The following is an 18,130-nucleotide window of genomic DNA, read 5'->3' on the forward strand; positions in this document are numbered from 1 at the left end:
GCGGTAATTGGGCCGCATGCCGTCCTTCCCCCGGACGCTGGCGTCCTGCAGATGAGCAACTGTGTGTCTTTCTTTCTTACATTGTAGAGGATGGAAAAAATTAATTTTACCACCTGGCACCAGGATGCATCTTGGAGACGCAACTGGGCTTGTTTGGGAAAATACCTTAATTAGTACTAGGGGACAGGCAGGGCGGACAAGAGATGAAAAGGGCCCACAAGGGGACGAGAGTCTCCTCTGGAGGAGAAAACAGCTAAAGTGGGGGGCTGAGGGAGAGAGGCTCTGGGAGGTGGGGACCCCCGGGGACCCAGACAGCTGGGAGACAGGGCAAAACAGATGGGGCGACTCCAGTGTTGAGTCTGTGGGACCCTGGGCTGCAACACAGAAACGGAGAGACATTCTGGACAAACCCCAGAATTCATGAGAAACCCGGGAGAACCAGGCTGGAAATTAAAACAATAAAACCCGGACCCACCTGTGCAGGGCCCTGAGCGTTGGTCCAGGTTTGTGCTGGGGCCAGCTGGGGTCGGGACAGGTCGATGGGTTTCCCACCATGTTCTGTAGCTTGGCTTGATGGGTTTCCAGGTGCCTGCATTTCGTCTGCTATTATAAAACAACAAACGAAAGCCAGGTGTGGTGGCTCACGCCTGTAATCCTAGCACTCTGGGAGGCCGAGGCAGGAGGATTGCTGGAGGTCAGGAGTTCGAGACCAGCCTGAGCAAGAGCGAGACCCCCGTCTCTACTAAAAATAGAAAGAAATTATATGGACAACTAAAATATATACAGAAAAAAAAAATTAGCCGGGCATGGTGGCGTGTGCCTGTAGTCCCAGCTACTCGGGAGGCTGAGGCAGTAGGATCGCTTGAGCCCAGGAGTTTGAGGTTGCTGTGAGCTAAGCTGACGCCATGGCACTCACTCTAGCCCGGGCAACAAAGTGAGACTCTGTCTCAAAAAAAAAAAAAAAAAAACAAACAACTAAGAGTAGAAAAAATTAGCCGGGCATGGTGGCGCATGCCTGTAGTCTCAGCTACTCGGGAGGCTGAGGCAGGAGGATCACTTGAGCCCAGGAGTTTGAGGTTGCTGTGAGCTAGGCTAACACCATGACACTCTAGCCTGGGCAACAACAAAAAAAAAAATAATAAATAAATAAATAAAATAAACGCCCCTACACAGTGCTGGGCCCTGTCTAATCTAGGAGAGACCCCTCCAGGCCCAGGGTCCAAAGACGCTGACCCAGGCCCACCCGTGCTGACGCCTCTTCCCGGTGGCTGCTGGACTCAGGGTACTTCGGAAGGGCCTCACGGATGGCCTAGGGGAGCCGGGGCCCCTCCTGCCTGCACTTACCCACCTGGCACTATGGCCTTTCAGACCACAGACCGGGGCCTCCCCTGGGCACTGTGGACACTGGGGCTGGGTGGTTCTCTGGGGAGGGGTGTCCTGGGCACTGCAGGGGCCGAGCAGCCTCCCTGTCCCCACCCACCCCAGGCCAAGAGCACCCCTCCCCAGTTGTGAAAACCACAGTTGTCCCCAAACATCGCCCAGTGTCCCCTGGGATCAGAATCACCCAGGGTGAGACTCCCTGGGTTAGGAGAATTCCACTGACCCCCAGGAGACTCTGCGTCCCATGATCACCCGCGCTGCTGCAGTCCCAGGAGGCTGCACATATTTAAATCCACACCCTGAGTGTGACTAAAGGTCCCCGGGGACATAATCACCCCTAATTGATAACCATAGAGTAATTTCACTTCCCATCCCCAAGCAGGCATGGACGTGGCCACAGCTGGTGGGAAGAACCCTCCCCTGAAGCCTCCGGAAGTCAGGGCGCCTGGATTCCGGACTTCTGACCTCCAGACTATAAGAGGACAAATTTCTATTGTTTCTCAGGCCAGGCATAGTGGCTCACGCCTGTAATCCTAGCACTCTGGGAGGCCGAGGCAGGAGGATTGCTGGAGGTCAGGAGTTCGAGACCAGCCTGAGCAAGAGTGAGACCCCGTCTCTATGAAAAATAGAAAGAAATTAGCTGGACAGCTAAAAATGTATATAGAAAAAATTAGCCGGGCATGGTGGTGCATGCCTGTAGTCCCAGCTACTCGGGAGGCTGAGGCAGGAGGATCGCTTGAGCCCAGGAGTTTGAGGTTGCTGTGAGCTAGGCTGATGCCACGACACTCTAGCCCGGGCAACAGAGTGAGACTCTGTCTCAAAAAAAATTAATAAATAAAAAGAAATTTCTGTTGCTCTCATCACCAGCTTATGGCCATTGGCGACAGCAGCTGTTACGGGCTGAGTCGTGTGCCCCCAAATTCATACGTTGACGCCCTAACCGCCCTCACCTGAGACCGTGACTATGCTTTGACATAGGCCTTCTAAAGAGGTCATTACAGGAAAATAAGGTCATTTGGGTGGGCCCTAATCTGGTGGTCCTGGTGTCAGAACACACACATTGCGGCAAGACCGTTTGGGGACACAGGGAGAAGGTGGCATCTACAAGGCCAGGAGTGAGGCCCTGGAAGGAGCCCACCCTGCCGGCACCTTGATCTCGGGCTTGCAGCCTCCGGGACTGTGGGGAAATATGTCTCTGTTGTTTAAGCCACCCAGTCTGCGGTGTTGGAATCCAGGAGTCTGAGCAGACGACTTGTCTTCCGAGGCCTGGCCTGGCCCATGCCTGGGTCCTTGTTCCTAAAAAGTTCCCCTTTGGTTGTCCAGAGAATACAGCCCTGGTCTCTGGTGACCAGCACACACTTGCCAGTCCTGGAGTCCACCCTGGGCTGCACCTGGGGCCATGGGTTCTCTGACCAGGGCACCCCCGCTGGGGGCACCAGAGGAGCCTCCCTGCCTCCCCCTGGCCCACCTCCCCCAGCCTGGCAGCTTCTCTGAAAGCGCCGCTTTGTTCTTGCTGGTGCCTACATTTCCCTCCTTCAAGGTCGTTTCCGCCTGTGTCTGGTTAAGGCAAGAAAAATAGGGAACAACATGGCCTTACTCTGTCGCTTGCAGCTGCCCCGACATCACCTGGCAGCCAACCCGAGACGAGCCCTGTACGGCGGGGTGGAGCAGGTGCCCCCAAGTGCACATGGACACAAAACACTCAGGCTTGTTCCCAGGGCCTCTGGGAGAGCCTCCCACCCATCGTGACACCTGTGGGTGGCGGTGGCAGGTGGGAGCTGAGGGTGAGGGAATGAGCCTCCCCCAGGGAGCACACCCAAGCTGCGTCCCAGAGGGCATCGTGCACCAGGCAAACAATGGTTGCAGAAACAAACCTCACCTTAAACATGCGCCTGTTTACAGAGTTTCAGATTTACAAGATGAAACACTCCCAGAGGCAGGTCGCCTTGCACAACAACGTGAACGTCCTTGACGCTGCTGACCTGGACACCTCAAAATGGTTAGAGATGTCCAAGTTTACCTTAGGTATATTTTACCACGATTTTTAAAAATGTGGCGCCATTAATACATAAACTGTGCTTGTGTCTCCACCAGGCCTCACTGGCCTTGAAAGGGGGTCACCCCCGATGTGGTGGCCTCGGGACGCTTGGTAAAGGCAGGACACGGATTCCTCCCCCGCCCACACCTGGACGTGAGCCCAGGGAGGCCCATCGTGGACTGCTGACCCCTGGGACCGTGAGAGAATCAGTGTGTGTTGCTTTAAGCCATTAAAAAAAAATTATACATATGGACGAGGGGAAAAGAAGGAAAACATTCACGCTTTCTAATTCCTAATTTTATGTATTTCTGACCTAATTTGTACTAAATTTCTGATCTAGTTGTACTAAAAATATGGAACATTGAGCTGTCATTAGGAACATGGTTCAGAAACACATCGCCACAAGCCTAGAATTTTCCACACGGTGAGGGATGTTTCCCAACGCAGCCACGATGATCCTGGGTGGAGGAGTGAAGGGGCAGAGGGTTTGGGACGAGCCCAGCTCAGAACATGATTCTGCAGCATCCCCCATGTACCCAGAGCCTCCAGTCCCCAGACCCGCAAACGTGCTGGAGTCTCCCTTCAACAAAGAGTAAAGGATTAGGCCCCAGTTGAGTTTCCACCCTATTTGCCTTTGATTTTTTTTTTTTTTTTTAAGCCTTTCATTTTAACTATTAGGCATTTCAGGGCAGGCTACACGGTGTCATCTGCATTTCAAAAAAGCGTTGTGCCTGCGAGGATTTGTTTTCTTTCTTTTTTCTCCTTCCTTGTTCTCTCCCAGACGTGGGTAATCTACAACGCCTTTTTGTTTGTTTTCGGCAAGGTCCTATAGCATATTATCTCTAGTTCTCAGGTAGTAACTTTCTGCTTTGTCTGAAACTCCTACTCACGGACAACTTAGCCTCCAATTCCCAGAAAGCCGCCCTCTCTCCAAGCCGTCCCTGCACCTGCCCTGGGGACCCCAAATTCTCTCGGGGTCACCCCTAACCCTGTTCTGCTTCTACCCCAAGACACACTGAGTTCCAATGAGCACTTTGCCGTGGCACCAGCAGCACCAGGAAAAATCCCTGGGGAAGCCCTGGGAGGTGTGGCCACAGAGCCGGCAGTCCTCACCGCTCTGGGGGTGCACCTCGGTGACAGATCCATCCAGAGCCCGATTTCCCTTCCTTTGGCTTTTGTGACTGTCTGTGCCATGATGACGTTCCTTCGTCCTCATGTCTGTCACTGGGGCAGGTGATGGTGGCCCTGCAAACGTGACAACCTAAAAGCGACCATCCCAAAGCGTCCATCGCAAAGTGGACTGCGGGGCCCTTGTTTATTTCTAGGTTTAATTCTCTCACAGGGGCAGTTTTGTTTGTTTGTTTTGAAAACTTTTTTTTTTAATAGAAGTTTTACGTTCATGGCAAAATCGAGAGGAAAGTGCAGAGAGTTCGATGCACACCCTGGCCCTGCACGCAGAGCTTGCCCTGCTGTCAACAGCCCCACCGGTTACAATCCATGGATCACGCTGAGTCCAGGGTTTACATGAAGGTCCCTTTGGTGTCACAGGTTCTGTGGCTTTGACAAATGCTTCATGTCACGCATCCACTTTTGCCCTGTCACAACGAATGATTTCGCTGCCTGAAAACTCCCCTGTGCTCTACCTGTTCATCCTTCCTGCCCCCGACCCCTGGCAACCTCTAACCTTTTTACGGTTTTGCCTTTTGCAGAGTGTCATATATTTGGAATCATACAGTATTGGCCTTTTCTTTCTTTCTTTCTTTCTTTTTTTTTTTGAGACAGAGTCTCACTCTGTTGCCCGGGCTAGAGTGCTGTGGTGTCAGCCTAGCTCACAGCAACCTCAAACTCCTGGGCTCAAGTGATCCTTCTGCCTCACCCTCCCGAGTAGCTGGGACTACAGGCATGTGCCACCATGCCCGGCTAATTTTTTCTATATATTTTTAGTTGTCCAGCTAATTTCTTTCTATTTTTAGTAGAGACGGGGTCTCGCTCTTGCTCAGGCTGGTCTCAAACTCCTGAGCTCATACCATCTGCCCGCCTGTCCCACACGTTTAAAACCCACCTCTCTTGTGAAAATCCCCCGGCACATCGTGTTTTTGCAAACACGTGTCCAGGCAGGGCTCACCTACCAGGGAGCTGCCAGGCGTCCTTTGTGGTCATGAAGGAGGGTGTTAATATTCCACTGTGCAACCAGAGCTGCCAGAAACAACAGGGAAAAAACTCCGTTCTACAAGCACAGACACGAGGCGACCCGCAGGACTCCAGCTGCAGGGAGGCGCAGGCCGAGTCCCTCAGGAGCAGGAGCTTCAACACAGAGTCCCCGATGAGCAGCCAGGATCCCAGCGCCCCGGCATCCTGTGGCTGCCACCGTCCCCACGCCGGCCACGGCATCTGGGAGTTTTAAAGGATGTGGCTGGATGCAGCGTTGCCTGTCCCCAGAAGGCACCTGCCCGACAGGGACACCTTCTATTTAAAACCAGGGCAGGGGCCAGAGAGAGGACAGGACGCTGCTCCCGGCTCCTCTAGGAGATGAAAGGCAGCGGCTCAGAGCCCTGGTGGGCAGGACGTTGCCCTCTGCGGACTCAGCCCTTCCCGGCTCCTAAAACGGGTGTCAGAACCCGGGACGGAGGCGGGGCCTGTGGGAAGGAAGCTTTTAAGCGCCGCTGGTTTGTGGCCACCTGAGGCCAATGGTTCTAATGCACAGACGCACCATGAAGGACGGATTCAAACCCAGGGTGACCTTGCCAAGTTCACGGGTGGATGGCAGGGCGCCCCGGGGCTCAAATGCACAGAGAGACTGCAAGGTTAGGGGGAACCGTGTCCCCTCCCTGCCAAATTCACATGCTGTGATTGTAACCCCCGGACCTCAGGATGTGAGCTTATGTGGAAATAGGGTCTCTGCAGGTGGAATCAGCTAAGATGAGGTCGCACGGGAGTAGGGGGCTCTTGTCTGCAAAGAGCCAGATAACCAGTGTTCTCAGCTGGACAGACAAGCGGATCTGTCACCCCATAAATGGGTGCGCGTGGCTGTGTCCTGATAAAACCTATATTACATTTAAGGACACAGACATTTGACTTTCGTATCATTTTCACATCAAAAACTATTCTTCCTTGGTTCAAAAGGAGCAATTGATTAAATTAAAAAATTCTTCCTTTTTTTTGAGTTTCCTCCCCAGTCATTTAAAAACGCATAAATGGCTCTGGGCTGTACAAAAACAGGCAGCAAGTCTGCGTGGCCCAAGGGCCAAGATCTGCCATGACCTGGCGCCAGCCCTGGACCATACATGGATCTCGAAATGCCCCAAGCCAAGTGTTAATGCGCTTTATTGGATCATTTTATCTTCACAACATCCTATTCGGCCGGTTCTGTTATCACACTGATTTCACAGACGGGAAACTGAGGCTGGGAGATGGGCGGGTGGTGCCCGGGGGAGCCGGGTTTGCTGTGTCTGTCCCACTGACCACCAGGAACCTCGGCCAGGGAAGAAACAGGCGGTGGGGAACGGGAGGCGTGAACATGGACCCTGGGAGAGGAGGGAGGTGTGGACGAGGGGCAGAGAAGGGGCTGCCCCAATCCCACGTCCAAGTGGCCAAGGACACCCGGCAGGCCCACGGACAGTGTCCGGCAGGGCGCCCAGCCAGGAAAGGGACTCAGTCACGGTTGGAGGGACGGAGGCTCTTTCTGCAGCCAGGGCAATAGGCAGGCAACAGCCAGATTCTTACCCAAAAGCGAACCCAGCCGCCAGTATACTCCACGGGGAAGCGCAGCCACGGACCTTGCTGAGAGCCAAGCACAGCTCCGTGAGGAAGGAGCCTCTGGAACAAGGGTGCACTTGGGACCACGGCAAGAGGACACAGACATTGATCTCCCAGCGAAGCAAAGGGCAGAACGCTCTTGGGCCTGGCGGGACCGAACCAGGGCAGCCACTGCAGCAAACCGGGTCAGGGACCCTTGAAAGTAACCTGGATTTAACACGAGACCCGGCATTTCTACTCCTGTGCAGATGCTCAAAGGAATTAAAAACCTTCATCCACATAAAAACATGCACATGAATGTCCACAGCAGCCAAAAGGTGGAAGCAACACAACTGTCCGTCAATGGATGATGAATAAACACAACATGGTGCACACACATGTGGAACATCACTCAGCCACGAAAAGCAAGGAGGCTCTGACACAGGCCACAGTGTGGAGGGACCTTGAGGACATCGTGCTCAGTGAGAGACGCCAGACACAGAAGGACACACAGTGTGAGACTCCATTTGTATGAAATGGAATGTGCAGAACAGGCAGATCCACAGAGACGGGACGTGGATTCCTGGGTGCCAGGGGCTGGGGAGGGGATGGGGAGTGACTGCCGCTGGGGACAGGGCTTCCTTTTGGGCGGTGAGAATTTCTGGAACTAGAAGGTAGTGATGGTTACACACCATTGTGAATGCAGCACATGCCTGTGAGTTGTACATTCTACAATGATTACATTCATGCTATGTCAATGTCACCTCAATTTAGAAAATGCTCCAGGCTCGATCCATAGAGGAGAAGCTCTAGGGAGAAGCTCCAGTGTCCACCAGGACCAGGGCCCTCCACGCTGCAGCAGGATCAGGTCACCAGCCACGTCCCTAGGTCCTGCTCTGCACCCACGTGACAGATAGGACAGTGGCTGCTGTGTGGGGCTGGAGGATGCCATGCATAGAAGGGGCCATCTGAGGTTCAGGCCACAGACCGTTTGGCAGCCAGGCGGCGGGAAAGAGGCAGCACTATGGTGTGAACACAGCCCTACACCCGGCCCCGCCACCGCCGCCTCTCAGCTCAGAAATTGATGCTGTTTGCAACCCAGGCTGCATGTCAAGCACCTCTGCTGGCCCCCAGCCCCCGGCTCCCCTGGCGGATGAAATGACGGATCACCCCGGAGGAAGGGGAAGCAGCCTCGCCACTTCCCCGGCCCCGGGTGGTGCAGGGCAGCCGGGCACCTAATGCACATCTGGGACCCCTCATCCCATCAGCGCATCCGCGCAGTGACTGGCTGGAGAAGCAATTAGCAGATCGAGCTGTGAATCATTGATCATTGCTGGGGTGCGGCCCATCACCGCAGTTTGGGGCTGATTATGCATTCACGGTAGGACAAGAGATGCTAACTCAAGGCCTCTTGTTTTATTCATGGATCCGGCCTCCACGTAACTATTACAAGATTTTAGCAGGGAAGCCGCAGCTGACAGGAACAAGAAGTCACTCAGGGTCCCCACGTCTTTCCTTCTTTTTATTTTTAAAATTTTTTTTAGAGACAGGATCTTGCTATGTTGCCCAGGCTGGAGTGCGGTAGCACGATCACAGCTCACTGCAGCCTCGAACTCCTGGGCTCAAGTGATCCTCCTGCCTCAGCCTCCCAAGTAGCTGGGACTACAGGCATGCAACACACCCAGCTAATTTTTAAAAATTTTTGTTGAGACAGGGTCTTGCTATGTTTCCCAGGCTGGTCTCCAACTCCTGGGCTCAAGCGATCCTCCCGCCTTGGCCTCCCCAAGGGCTGAGATCACAGCAGCCGCCACCATGTCTGGTCCAGGCCTTTCTTTGGGGGTCAGAGGAAGAAAGATGTTTCTTGACATTGTCAAATCCAGGACATTACCTCTGCCATCGGTTCTGCCACCGAGAATAAGACTCTGCATGAAATATGTACAAACCCTGGGGATTTCCAGAAACCGGCTGATGGGGGGCGGGGGCAGTGGGTTTCTTATTTTTATAAAAAAAATAAAAAACTGAATAATCTTTGAAAGTCATCAAGCTGCCTGTGAGTCTTTGCTGGGAACAGTTGCAAAAGTCGTGGCTGCCCTTGTTTCTACTGAACACTGGTTTGGAGGTGCAGAACAGTGCCTTTTCCGTCACTTTGGGACAGCGGGCTCCGGGGGATGAACTGTGTCGGAGGGTCCAGAGCCCCTCTCTGGGCACCAGGGACCCTCAGTCAGGCCCCTCCTCCCTCCCAGGGAGCCCTCAAGTGCTGGTTGCACATAGGCCGGAGCGTGACACTGGCGGCCGAGAGCTGTCACCCGCCTTGTTGGCAGTGTGGAAAGCAAGGTGTCCCGTACTATCTCCCGAAGAGGAGGCATAGAGCAGCCACAAAGACGCCCTCCTGGAAGAGCTCTCAGTCCCCGATTTCCACAGTTACCCCAGGAGACAGCAGACAACAGAGGCAGTGCCGGCAGAAAACGCAGGACGACAGCCAGCATTGTGCCTGCCACTCCCTGCCTTGTGAGAGGCCTGGGCTCTCTGCAGCCGTGTCCACCCGATTTCGGGAGAACCGGAACCCGGGGGAGGTTCAGCCCCAGCCATTGTCAGCCTCCTCCCTTTGGGCTCCTCCCAGCCCCCACCCAAGCCCCGTGGGACGTCGTTTTGGGAAAGGTCCCTTAGACCGTCGGCTCTGTGGCTTGGACAGGGCCAGACCTGGGGGGCCCGAAGGCATCTGAGGGTGCAGAGAGCAGCCCCCAGACCAGGGTGGGGACGTGGAGGCCTCGGCTTCCGCCTGCGGGTGCCCCCTCCCCAGCCCCAGCCCGCTTCCCCTGCACCAGGGCCTTCCTCCCTTTGCCGTACTCGGAACAGCTCTGCCTGCTGCCCATGGGTGACTGGAGGTTTTTGTTTTGTTTTGTTTTGTTTTTGGAGACTTTATATTGTTTGCATTGAATGTTCCAGAAGGGCAAAGGAAAGTGGCACCTTGTTTGAAGCCAAAGATAAAAAATTCAGAACAATGCCGGGTGCAGTGGCTCTCACCTATAATCTCAGCACTCTGGGAGGCCGAGGTGGGAGGATCGTTTGAGCTCAGGAGTTCAAGACCAGCCTGAGCAAGAGCGAGACCCCATCTCTACTAAAAAAAAAAAAAAAGAAATTAGCTGGACAACTAAAAATATATAGAAAAAATTAGCCGGGCATGGTGGCGAGTGCCTGTAGTCCCAGCTACTCGGGAGGCTGAGGCAGAAGGATCACTTGAGCCCAGGAGTTTGAGGTTGCTGTGAGCCAGGCTGATGCCACGGCACTCTAGCCCAGGCAACAGAGCGAGACTCTGTCTCAAAAAAAAAAAAAAAAACTCAGAACGAGATGCTGTTTCCTGCCTGAAGGAGGAACAGCTGGAGGGGTCCCTGACCTGGGTGGGGCTCACCGGGCAGGAGTGGGGGTGGGCCGCTGACTTGTGCCAGGCCCCTGGCCATGTGTCCCCTCCCTCTCCAAAGATGTCCCCTCTCCACCCAGTGAGGCCTAGAGTCATTGGGAAAGAAGGCACTGCCTGAACCACTCTGTGTGCACACACGTGAGCCGCACCAGAACAGAGACCCAGACCTCAGGTACAATAGGAACAGACCAGGTGGCAGGAGACAACAGAAGAAATTCAAACAAGTAAAACACCTGGAGGGGAAAAAAAAATGCAATGTTTGCCAATAATCACACGCAAGTTAAAATAATGACCTACCTTGGGGCCCTTTTATTTAATTACTCATTTATTTATTTTTTAGAGACAAGGCCTCTCTCTGTCACCCAGGCTGGAGTGCAGTGGCATCATCACAGCTCACTGCAGCCTCCAACTCCTGGGCTCAAGTGATCCTCCTGCCTCAGTCTCCCGAGTAGCTGGGACTACAGGTGTTACCACGCCTGGCTAATTTTTCTGTTTTATATAGAGATGGGGTTTCCCTATGTTACCCAGGCTGGTCTCGAACTCCTGGGCTCAAGTGATCCTCCTGCTTCAGCCTCCTAAAGTTCTGGGATTATAAGTTTGAGCCACCAACACCTGGCGAAATTTTTAAAATTTTTTGTAAAGATGAGGGTCTCCCTATGTTGTCCAGGCTGGTCTCAACCTTTGGACCCTTTGAAGTAAGCCAAGATGAAAAATGAAATCAACTCCCAGCTTTGCCAAGTATGGGGCTCGCTCTTGCCTGTGACTCCCCTGGAGGGGCAGCTCAGGGACAAATGTCCAAAGCCCTCCCCCTGGGGAATCTGCCCCACGGAGGAGTCAGCGTGAGGCCCTGGCATTCCCGGAAGAAGGGTTAACAGGAGCCAGACAGGGAAGGAGCCAGCGTCCACCACAGGCATTAAACTATGGCACTTGTGAGGAAGGGGACAGATAGTTGTCGAAAATTCTGTCCCCTAGGCCGGGCACAGTGCCTCACACCTGTGATCCCAGCACTCTGGGAGGCTGAGGTGGGAGGCTCACTTGAGCTCAGGAGTTCGAGACCAGCCTGAGCAGGAGTGAGACCTGTCTCTACGAAAATAGAAAAAGTAGCTGGGCTTGGTGGTGGTGCACCTGTAGTCCCAGCTACTCGGGAGGCTGAGGCAGGAGGATCGCTTGAGCCCAGGAGTTTGAGGTTGCTGTGAGCTAGGCTGAAGCCTGGGCACTCCAGCCTGGGCGACAGAGAGCGACTCTGTCTCAAAAAAAAACAAAAGAAAAAAGAAAATTCTGTCCCCGGAGAACAGTTTACGAGGAAAAAGGGCAGTGATATGAATGCCCTGTTAAGAGATAAACGATTACAAATTAGCAGCTGAAATATCTGTTTGGGAAAAGAAAGTGTATGGGGGTGTATGTGTACACAGACACACACACACACACACACACACACACGATGAGACTCCGAGAAGGAGCCTCAAATCTTGTCAACAGTGTTGGTTCTGGGTGAAGACACTTGGAGTCACAGCTTTCTTACTCGGTTTGGTTTGGGTGCTTTTTGTGTGTTTGTCAAGTTTTCTAGGCTCCCGGCGTCCTGTTCTGGTCGGCTGGGCGACAGACAGGTTGTTCCCGGGGCGGCCAGGCAGACGGCAAGCGGGTCACCCAAGTCAGCATGGAGGGGCGGAAGGACAGGTGTCCAAGCCGCCGGCCCCTCCACCCCGGCGGGCTCTGACACTAATTTCCCCGAGTGGAGCCACGGTTAGCGCCCGCCCACCCTTCCCGGATCCCCGTCTGTGCAGCTGCGACTTCTGCGAAATCAGACCGTGGGGTCTGCGGAGAATCAGAGATAAGGACGCCTGCAGTTAATTAACTCCGGGCACTGAAACGGGAAGCACGCCACACAGGCACAGACAGACGCGTCCCAAAACGTAGGCACCTCTTTTCCAAACATTAAAAACTGCTTTTTGTAATTGTGAAAATATATCCCTGTAGAAAAAAAAATTTTTTTAAATTGAGAACGTCGGTAAACGTGAAAGTAAAAGACCTTCCCATCCCAGGAGCCAGACACAGCCAAAATTGGTGTCCCGTGAACATCCTGCCAGGGAGTTCCAAATGGGATGGTGTTTTACACGCTGCTTTAATTTTTTTTTCCTAGAGATGGGTCTTGCTCTGTTGCTTAGGCTGGAGTGCAGGGGTGTGATCGCAGCTCACCCCAGCCTCCAACTCCTGGGCTCAAGCGATCCTCCTGCTTCAGCCTCCGGAGTAGCTGGTAGTACAGGTGCACCACCACCACGCCGGGCTACTTTTTCTATTTCTGTAGAGACGGGGTCTCACTCTTGCTCAAGCTGGTCTCGAACTCCTGACCTCAAGCAATCCTCCCGCTTCGGCCTCCCAGAGTGCTGATACTACAGGTGTGAGCCCCTGCGCCCAGCCTGTTACCTCTCTAATCAGAAAATTATTTCTGGCCAGTCGTTCACCTATGGAGGTGCGTTTGGGTTGTTTCCAGTTTGGGGCTATCGCACATAAAGCCACTACAAACATGCATACACCGGTTTCCTGCGGGTGTAAATACATGTTCACTTCTCTGGGAGAAATGCCAGGGATAAATAAGGCAGTGGTGGGGTCATGTCCTAAGAGTGTCACACGCTGTTATTCGAGCTGTTTTTCCCCTTGACTTATCAAGGAGAGCGTCCCCGGCAGGGGTACGCACATGCATTATCATTTATAGTGGCTACCTGGGGCCTCCCGGGCGTGCGTGGCTCCACGTCCCTGCGGGTGGACGCACAGGCTGTTCTGCCTGCTGGAGGGGGGTGCGGCTCCCAGCACGTTAGACTGTACCTTCGGACCATATATATTCCTAGAAGTGCAGTCACTGGTCCCTGGAACACGTGCGCGCGCGCACACACACACACACACACACACACAGCTGCATATGGCCACAGGCACTCCAGTGTGGTTAAACTTTTAAAAATAGGATGATGCCACTGCACTCCAGCCTGGGTGACAGAGTGAGACTTTCTCTCTAAAATAAATTAATAATAAATGAACATGCTGTAGAAGCCAGCCACCAGAAAAAAAAATTTTTTTTTGTAGATACGGGGTCTCGCTCTGTTGCCCAGGCTGGAGTACAGTGGCATCATCACAGCTCACTGCAGCCTCTAACTCCTGAGCTCAAGCGATCCTCCCACCTCAGCCTCCCAAGTAGCTGGGACTATAGGCGCCACCACCACAAATGGCTAATACAGCTTATTTAAAAGATTTAAAACATACGTATCTGAAATTTCTTCTGGGACTTTTATCATTCAGTTAATGACTCCAGAATGTATTTTTTTAAATAAGCTTTTCATTTCTGAGTCCTGTTAGATTTGCAGAAAAGTTGCGAAGACAGCACAGAGTGTCCCAAACGCTGAGCTTCCTCTATTGCTAACCCCCCGTACTCCCACTGAGAGACTGCCGTGACGCATGGCCAACATCCAGTCATTATCTGGACGTCGTGTTTCCACTAATGTCTTCTTTCTGTCCCTGGACCCAGTCCAGTCCCCCGCATGGCATTGGGTTACCACATCTTCCCCGGCTGCCCTGGCCAGAACTTACTGTCACGTACGCATGTGCTTGGTGTTTTTTCCCTATGGCACGTACACAAATCATTTGTCATCTTTAAAAGATTTTCTTATCCCTCAGTGCTGTGGCTTGAATTTTGTGCCAGATACCGCACCACCCCCCTGCCAGCAAAAAAAAAAAAAAAAAGATCTGTCCAAGTCCTGACTCCTCAAATCTGGGAATGTGAGCTTATTTGGAAATCTTTGCAGATGTACTTAGTTAAGACGAGGCCATTGCGGAGTGGGGTGTGCGCTAATGCAGTGACGCGTGTCCTTCTAAAGAGAGAGGGAAGTATGGACACAGGGACACACAGGGACACAGCCACAGGAGGACGGAAGCAGAAACCACAGCGATGAGGCCACAGCTGAGGACTGTTGGTGCCATGACGAGCTGGGACAGGCAGGAGGGACCCTCCCCTGGAGACTCTGTAGGGAGTGCAGCCCTGCCACACCTTGATATTGGACTTCTGGCTTCTGGAACTTTGAAAGCATAAATTCCTGTTGTCCCCAGCCTCCCCCCCATTTGTGGTCATTGGCTATAGCAGCGTCAGGAGATGAACAGTCTGGGTGCCAGGATGTCCGCTGGGCCCAGGGACAAGGGGGAGCTGGCCGAACTACACAGGAGACTTCCTCACAAAAGCCCCTTTGGAGCTCCCCCGAAAAGGAGTCCCCTGGAAGTTGTGACAAGTGTCCATGAAATTGGCTGTCCTGCAGGGGGGCACTCCCCAGGGCCTGCTTCACTACTTGTTCATTGATTATTAAAGTAATATAACGTAAAGGTTCGGCAAGCCACACGTGGGCAACGCTGGGCTCAGAAGCTGGCGCTCGGCGGGGAAACTGGAAACTGTGCCCTGCTGCGGGGATGTGAAATGGCGCAGCTGCTGCGGAGAACGGTTTGGCAGTTCCTCAAAAAAGTGAATGATGGAGGCTGGGCGTGGTGGCTCACACCTGCAATCCCAGCACTTCGGGAGGCTGAGGTGGGAGGATGGCTTAAGGCCTGAGTTCAAGACCAGCCTGGGCAACATAGTGAGACCCCATCTCTACAAAAATTAGAAAAATTAGCCAGGCATGGTGGTGGCACCTGTAGTCCCAGCTACTCAAGAGGCTGAGGCAGGAGGATCACTTGAGCCCATGAGTTGGAGGCTGCAGTGAGCTGTGATGATGCCACTGCACTCCAGCCTGGGTGACAGAGCGAGACCTTAACTCTAAAAAAAAAAAAAGAACTGTAGAATTATCATAGGACCCAGCAATTCCACTTCTGGATACCTTTGCACCCATGTTCATGGCAGCACGATTCACAGAGCCAAAAGGTGGAAACAACCCAAGTGTACGTGGACAGGTGAACAAACCCAACGTGGTCCGTCCACACGTGGAACATCAATCAGCCACGAAAAGGGACGAGGCTCTGACATAGGCCACAGCATGGATGGACCTTGAGGACATCGTGCTCAGTGAGAGACGCCAGACACAGAAGGACACACAGTGTGAGACTCCATTTATATGAAACGTCCAGAACAGGCAGATCCACAGAGATGGGACGTGGATTCGTGGTCGCCCGGGGCTGGGGGAGGGGATGGGAGTGACTGCTGATGGGGACGGGGCTTCCTTTCGGGGTGACGGGATGTTATTCAGCGAGATAGAGGTGATGGTTACACAACACTGTGAGTGCAGTAAATGCCCCTGAGTCGTACACTTTAAAATCCTTAGTTTTATGTGGTGTGAATTTCTCCTCGGTGAAAAAGTCACCTTCCCGACGCCGTTCTCTCTGCTGCAAAGGGAAGGCAGGCAGCTCGCTGTTGAATAAAATGATAATCAGAGAGTGCGGCTCTCCACGGAGAACTCGCCAGCCCTAAAAGGCACCTCCAGGGAGAGCCCTTTGTGCAAAGGATGCTGTTTTTTTGTAACTACCAACAAGCTCCGACAGCAAAGGGCTTCAGTCCCCAGAGCCAAGGCCAGCGTGTGTCCAGCTCCCAGCTGGCCAGGAGGGTCCCCAGAACAAGGAACAGCCACTACTGACTGGGGGCCTTCTCCACGGGGACCTCTGTCCTCGGGCCTCCACATCTGAGCCTCCCACTCGGAGGGGCCGCTGGGGTCCCAGCCCAGGCTGGGGAAGGAGGCAGGAAAAGCCAGGTCTCCTCCAAGTTCCAGCTCATCCTCAGGGGACGGCACCCGGACTTGCTGGGGCCGGGTGATACCTGGGTCATTGGCTGAGCCCCCCAACCCTCTCTGTGGAGGAGCCGGAGCCCCTGGGAGGGCCTAGAAATCTGCATGCTTAATACTGTCATTCCCACACCAGGCTGGTCCCAGATTCCTCCTATTTCACAGCCAAGAACACCAAAGCAAACAGTGGTCTCACCAGGGCCATAGACCTGGCAGGGGCAGGGCCAAGATCCGCCCCCTAGGTCCCCACATTCCCTCCCAGGGCCCCCCGAAGCAATCTGGGCTGACTTCCCTCCCTCTCCGCTGTAGCTCTCAGCCCCCAAAGCTTCCTCGAGCTCCCCAAGACCCTTGCATCCCATGTCCCAGAGTCCCCAGTGCCCCCTGAGACCCCTCCCTGTGCCCCTTCGTGCCCCCAGTCCCCCCAGCCCCTCTGAGCCCCTTGGAGCCCCCACAGTGCTCTCGAGCCCTTCGAGGCCCCTGAGACCCCTGATCCCCTCATATCCCCCAAGCCCTCTGGGTCCCCTTGCACTCCAAGTCTTCAGTGCCCCCCATGCCCCTCTGTGCTCCACCAGAACACCCCCCACTCCAGAGTCCCCAGCACCCCATATCCTCCTTGTCCCCAGCAGCCCCCGTGCCAGCGGCCGGCCCCTCACATGCATGGGGCATCTTCCGGAGGGAGAATTGTCTCCTCTCCTTAAGCCTCCATCTTTAAGCCGGCCGTTGCCTTGGCAACGGTCTGCGGCTGACCTTTGTGCAGAAAAAAGGGTGACCTTCCCAAGGCAGCCCCCTCCCCGCCGCTGCCCCCCCTGCCGTGGCTGGTTTAAAGGCGTCTGTCTAAACAATGCATTATGGATTTCTCCGCCAGCGCACGGGCCGAGAATTTCAATCCCGGCGGCTCAGCCTCCGCTACCTTGGAGGTGGCGTCTGGGGAGAGGGCGTCCCACACGCACATGGTGGAGTGGGCAGAGCCTGGGAACCAGCCAGCGACCCAGCTCTTGGGCCGCGGGGAGACGAGGGCCCCTGCCTTGGTTTCTCCATCTGTAAAGTGGGACCAAAGAGGGCCTGAGTCCCAGGGACGTGGCCGGGCTGGGGTCCATAAAGGGCAGTGCCCACCCTGCCTGGGGACATACAGGACCAGGACAGGGCAGGAAGACCCAGGGCGTCTGCCGCTGTGGGGGCCATCACTGAGCCCTCAGCCACGCTCGACTCACTTGGGGTGGGCTGTGGGCCCCCGGGACCCCCCATGCCTGGCTCAGGACACGACTGTCAACGCCCTTCCCTCCGATTTCTCATCCAGTCACAGGAAAACAGAAAAAAGAAAGGGAGAAAGATTTCTTCTGAAGCTTCTCTTTGGCAGAATTTCTGCCCTGACTCCTTCTCCGCCCCCAGGCAGCCCTCCCTGCCTGCCTCACCACAGGGAGCACGTCCCTCCCCTGCTCTAAACCCTGCTGTGGCCCCCCATTGCCCTCAAGAGGAAAACTGAGCTCCCCTGCAGCTTGTGAAGCGCGTAGCAGCCTCCCTGCCCCAGATGCCTCAGGGCCTTTGTACCTGCTCCACACAAGGAGGATAGCTCCTTCCTGCACTCTTTTTTTTTTTTTTTTTTTGAGACAGAGTCTCACTCTGTTGCCCAGGCTAGAGTGAGTGCCATGGCGTTAGCCTAGCTCACAGCAACCTCAAACTCCTGAACTCAAGCGATCCTCCTGTCTCAGCCTCCCGAGTAGCTGGGACTACAGGCATGCACCACCATGCCCGGCTAATTTTTTCTATATATATTTTTAGCTGTCCATATAATTTCTTTCTATTTTTAGTAGAGAT

This window comes from Eulemur rufifrons, chromosome 2 (assembly GCF_041146395.1).
Source record: "Eulemur rufifrons isolate Redbay chromosome 2, OSU_ERuf_1, whole genome shotgun sequence".
NCBI lineage: Eukaryota > Metazoa > Chordata > Mammalia > Primates > Lemuridae > Eulemur > Eulemur rufifrons.